Here is a 6,000-nt window from a genome sequence, read left to right as displayed (position 1 = left end):
TGCTCCTCTAAAATGACTTTACCTTAAACATGTTTTGAGGTTTTCTGCCTCTGCTTTTGTGGATGCATTTCTCTGACCTGGGATATCCGTGTCCCCTCACCTTCATCTCTTGTTTATTGTCTCTCCCACGTTCTGTTTCCAGGGTCCTTTATGACCTTTATGCTTCCAAGGACCAAACCATCCAGGTCCTTGGTGCTTCAATCCTGTTCTGACCTCTATGATTCCTGTTTCTAGTTGTCAGTCATTGCTCTGTGACAAGTAATTTAGTATCTTTATATTGAAAAAAATGAATATCTGTGATGTAACTCAACTTTTCATGTGTATTTATCTCTAACAACTGCACCAGCAACTCCTTGAGGGCAAGGATCACATCTTATATTTGTGAGGTCCAAGTCACCTAATCCAATGCTGTCTACTTCAACATTATTTGTATATTGATTGTCTGATGTGAATTAGTTGCCTCTTTTGGAGGGATTTGAAAAAATCTGAAAAGGTCTTTTTTCCTATCCACCACTGCAAAGTGCAAATCATTACCTTTGTGTATGCTGAAGGGAAAAAATTCTTCTCTTCTAGATTTTTAGGAGGCAGGTTTATGTGTGTTTTCCTTTGAAAAGCAGGGGTTCAAAACTCAGATGACTTAAATGTGCAATATAAGCTGCTATAATAGTTTACTTGCTTTTTTTGGGTACATTCTGCAAGTTCTTTTTTGTGCGGTGGCCTAGAGACTAGAGCCTCCCTCCATCTGGTAATATTTATAAATTGAAGTGAAATGTGCTCAGTCGGGTTCAGTAAACTGTTTCCCTCATCATAGCCTTCTCTGGCCTCCTTTTAAGGAAGGAAGCAGTAGAATTTTTGTTTCCTGTTTCACTCATCTCTCAGAGTTCCCAGAGTGACAGAACGGCTGTGAAGTTTCCTGTGAAGTTCTTGCAGAACTAGGTCTTAGCAGAGGGAGCGGAAGCCGCCACATGGCAGACCCCTACAGCCAGGCAATCTTGTCACAGCGCATGTGTATAAAGTCTAGGCTACTGTTCTACATTTAGTTAGATACATCTGTATTTGTCCAGGCTGTTATATATAATCTGCTTATAGCTGTAATTTTGCTAAGGATCTGTGCTAATGAGTAAAAATACTGAGATTTACCAAACTGTGTCTAAACAGTTGTCATTAATTTTTTCTAATTAATTCTTATTGGGGTATGGTTGCTTTACAAGGTTGTGTTAGCCTCCACTGTACAAAAAAATGAATCCTCCATACACATACAGATAGCCCCTCCCTTTTGGACTTCCCTCATTTAGGTTACCACAGTGCATTAGGTGAGTCCCCTGTGCTACACAGCATGTTCCCATCAGTTGTCCATTTTATACATAGTATCAATAATGTATATGTGTCAGTCCCAGTGTCCCAATTCTTCCCACCCTACCCCTTTTCCCCTTGGTATCCATACATTTGTTCTCTAGGTCTGTGTCTCTATTTCTTCTTTGCAACTAAGATCATCTAAACCATTTTTCTAGATTCCACGTATATGTGTTATATTATACGATATTTGCTTTTCTGTTTCTGACTTACATCACTCTGTATGACACTCTCTAGGTCCTTCTGTCTCTACAAATGACACAATTTAATTCCTTTTTATGGCTGAGTAATATTCCATTGTATATATGTACCACGTCTACTTTATTCATTCCACTGTCGATGGACATTTAGGTTGCTTCCATGACCCGGCTATTGTAAATAATGCTTCTATGAATATTGAGGTGCATGTGTTTTTATGAATTATGGTTTTCTCTGGGTATATGCCCAGTAGTGGGATTGCTGGGTCATATGGTCGTTCTGTATTTAGTTTTTTAAGGAGCCTCCATACTGTTTTCCATAGTGGCTGTATCAATTTACATTGCCACCAACAGTGTATTAGGGTTCCCTTTTCTTGTCATTAATTTTTTTTTACATTTTTTTAAAGAGTTTTTTTTCTTGTCCCCTTCCCCTCCCTCCTTCTTACACAAATGTTGCACTGTGGTACTGTGTCTATGACAATATTATGTGGCAGACTGTCTGGTCTGCCTTTATTTTTGTTCTTGTTTTTTTGGCTACTTTCTAAAATTGAAGTAAAATTATAGTTGATATACATATTATATAAGTTACAGGTGTACAATATAGTGATTCACAATTTTTAAAGGTTATACTGCATTTATAGTTATTAGAAAATATGGCTATATTTCCCATGTGTACAATATATCCTTGTAGCTTACTTTATACCTAATAGTTTGTACCTCTTAAACCCCTACCCTTATATTGTCCCCCACTTCCCTTTCTCCATTGGTAACCACTAATTTCCTCTCTATATCTGTGAGTCTGCTTCTTTTTTGTTATATTCACTAGTTTGTTGTATTTTTTAGATTCCACATATATGTGATATCATATGTTATTTGTATTTCTCTGTCTGACTTATTTCACTTAGCACAAGGCCCTCGAAGTCCATCCATGTTGCTACAAATGGCAAAAATCTCATTCTTTTCTATGGCTGAATAGTATTCCATTGTGTGTGTGTGTGTGTGTGTGTGTGTGTGTGTGTGTGTGTGTGTATAAACATCTTCTTTATCCATTCATCTGTTGATGGACACTTAGGTTGCCTCTATATCTTGGCAATTATAAATAATGCCATTATGAACATTAGAGTGCATGTATCTTTTTGAATTCGTGTTTGTTTTTTTTTCGGATATATATTCAGGAGCGGAATTGCTGGATCATATGGTAGCTCTATTTTTAGGTTTTTGAGAAACCACCATACTGTTTTCCAACTTACATTCTCACCAACAGTGTACGAGAGTTCCCTTTTCTCCATACCCTCGCCAATACAAGATACTTGTGTTCTTTTTGATGATAACCATTCTGACAGGTGTGGGGTAATATCTCATTGTGGTTTGGATTTGCATTTCCCTGATGATCAGCAATGTTGAGCATCTTTTCATGTGTCTGTTGGCCATCTGCATTTCCTCTTTAGAAAAATGACTGTTCAGTTCTTCTGCCCGTTTTTTAATTGCGTTGTTTGTTTTTTTATACTTTTGGAATCAGGGCTTTAGCTTGTACATACCTTTGTGGGAACTGGGAGTATTTCCCTCTGGGAGAAGGAAGTAGTGACATATGTCACCCCTGGGCACTCTCAGCCCCCATGGCTTTCTACAGATTTACCCTGTGGCACTAGGCTTACCAAGGAGCAGGTATTTTATGGGAAGGAAAAAGCACCCAGAGGAAAAGGCTTTGCAAGCGGAGCATCTGCTATGTTTCAGCCCCCACTGATCCCTCCAGCCCAGTGCTTCCGTGCAGTATCTTAACTGCACAACCACATGCTGAGTCCCTGGCTAGAGAGACATTCCTGGGTAGAGTTCCTGGCTCTGTCGTTTATTAGCTGTATGGCCTGAGGCAAATCAGTTAATGTTTCAGAAACTTTCATCCTTCTTCTGTAAAATGGAGATCATAACTGTGTCATGGAAATGTGGAGAGGCTTAAATAAGGTATGTTAGACATCCAGCGCAGTGCCTACCTCATGGTAGATAGGCACTCAATAAATGAGAAGTTATTATTATTATTATATATTGCTAATAAAAAATATTCAAAACTTAGAGGTAAGATGCAAGATTGACTACATGTCGGGCAGTCTGGAGCAGTGTCCACCAGATGCATTCAAGAATTATTCAGCTTTTTATGAGATTCTTCATGTCTTGATTTATGTTACTGTTTACCATTGATTAGGGCCCTACTCCCAAAGTTATATATTAAATTTTCTAAATGTTTACCTGTTAAAGACGCAAGTGATTTCTGTGTGGTAGAATAGATAAACCCAAAGGTCACATTTTTATTGCCTCGTGGGAAATTAATCAATTTTGTGTTTAACCTAGTAAACTTCTAGCTGTCTTTCAGTGTCTATATACATTGCATCTTGAATTCTTTTTGAACCATCTTTACCATCCTGCTGGTTCCCTCCTTAATTTGCAAGAGATTCATTCTGGAAAATTATACTTGGACAATGTCCATAATGCATGCTTGGACAAGTATATATCTTTTAAAAAGTGGCTTGTTCCATTGATTAAAATACGAGGACACCCCCTCCTTCTAACTTATTTCTGCATTTCCAGGGAGCTCCTGAGGTCCTAGTAAGAACTAGAGATTTGGGGAAGGCCCAGAGCATTTACTCAGGTCCTGCTTTATCCTTTCTTTCCTCTTGAAGGCCGATGGGGTTTCACCTCAGGCTTCTCCTTTATAGCTCCCACCAATGCTTACTTTCCTCTCCAGGATCCTGATCTTTGTCCAGCTGATGATGTAGTAAAGGAATGTCTTCTAAACAACTTTCTGCCTTCCTTCCTCTCCCAATCTTAGAAATAGGCACCCTAAATGGTTTCATGTTTAAAGTACTTTTATTCTTAATGCAAACACATACAATGGTGAGGAAAAATAAGCAAAGGGTCAATTACAGTGTGCTCAAATTCTTAAAAAGTACTTTCAGGTTTGCCTCCTGGCCTGCCTCCCCACTAACAATTGCCCACCTCCTCCACTTTAGTCTCCATTCTCCATTTAAGGATAAATGAGTCAGCTCTGCTTCCAGCTAACCTCCTTCCTTTTTCTCAAACTCTTTGAAAGTTCCCTTGGGAGTTTCAGATCTTCCCTTCCAGCCATGACTCTTTTATTCCCAAGGGTTGAGTTATCAGGCCCTCTACCCTCCTTGAGAAAGGTGTTAATGAGCCTGCCATTCAAGTTACCCCAGACCTAGAAGGATCTTTTTACCACTGAAGGACGCTCTAAGCTGGTGTCTCTAACCTCAAGGTCTGGGCACCTGGCTTGGCCCACTACTTTCCCTAGGAAAAGTCAGCTGAGGTCATTGCCTAACAGAGCCCAGGCTCGACTGACCTGTTGCGTAGAGGTTTCCAACTGAGAAGTGTAGGGAGGTGGGTCTTACAATATGGATAGTGGGAAGGGATGTGTGAGGGAGGGATGTTTGAGGGGAGGGGCAGAGTCAATGTCTTTGGAAAAGGCATACATTTCATTGTAATTTTATACTTGGAGCATTTCTAACAACATTTTTGATCATATAAATTACAGAGAAATATGCATGACAAAACTGGCTGTTGCTGATGCACTGAAAATGCAGTACTTCCCTATGACTGTGTGGGGTGGGAAGTCGAATTATTGGAATCTCCTGGAGATAGAAGATTTTTTTTTTTTTTTTTTTTGTGGTACGCGGGCCTCTCAGTGTTGTGGCCTCTCCCGTTGCGGAGCACAGGCTCCGGACGCGCAGGCTCAGCGGCCATGGCCCACGGGCCCAGCCGCTCCGCGGCATGTGGGATCTTCCCGGACCGGGGCACGAACTCGTGTGTCCTGCATCGGCAGGTGGACTCTCAACCACTGCGCTACCAGGGAAGCCCCAAGAAGATTTTTATATATACCAAAAAGGGACATGGATTTTTTAAATAGTTGAGAAATGTTGTGGGATTTTTGAACAAAGCCTGGTATAGCTCAAATCTTTCTATTGCTCCAGATCCTCAAAGAGATTTCAAGTAGCCTAACCTACAATTTTCCAAGCCAGAAAAAAGTCAGTTGCAATATGCAAACATCTCTAAGCTGTATTCAAATTCTCCCTGGAATGTTTTGTCTGGTTTTGCTTTTATTATTTTTTTTTAAGCTATGAAATTGGAAATAGTATATGTGACACATTTAACTCAGTATGTTCTGACAAGTAATAAACTAATACTTATAATGGTCCCTAAACTACTTGGTTGAAATATGTTTTACATCAGTGAGTGTGTGGATACATACACAATATTATAAGGAAAGACTTATGATAACTCATTGACTAGTGAAAGATTGCTTCAGAAAACATAAATTACCAGCGATCCAAGTAAGAGCTTTCCCTGGGGGGGCTTTGAAAGAATTTGCATTTGAATTGGATCCTGAAACTCTAAATTTGAACTTATCACCCATTCTTTAAGATACATTGTAGTTATATACAAG

Source organism: Delphinapterus leucas, chromosome 12 (genome assembly GCF_059928025.1).
Source record: "Delphinapterus leucas isolate spDelLeu-1000000601 "Yukka" chromosome 12, BTC_Dleu_Yukka2, whole genome shotgun sequence".
In the NCBI taxonomy this organism is placed as follows: domain Eukaryota; kingdom Metazoa; phylum Chordata; class Mammalia; order Artiodactyla; family Monodontidae; genus Delphinapterus; species Delphinapterus leucas.
The sequence above is the reverse complement of the archived record's forward strand: the minus strand, read 5'-3'. Positions refer to the sequence as shown.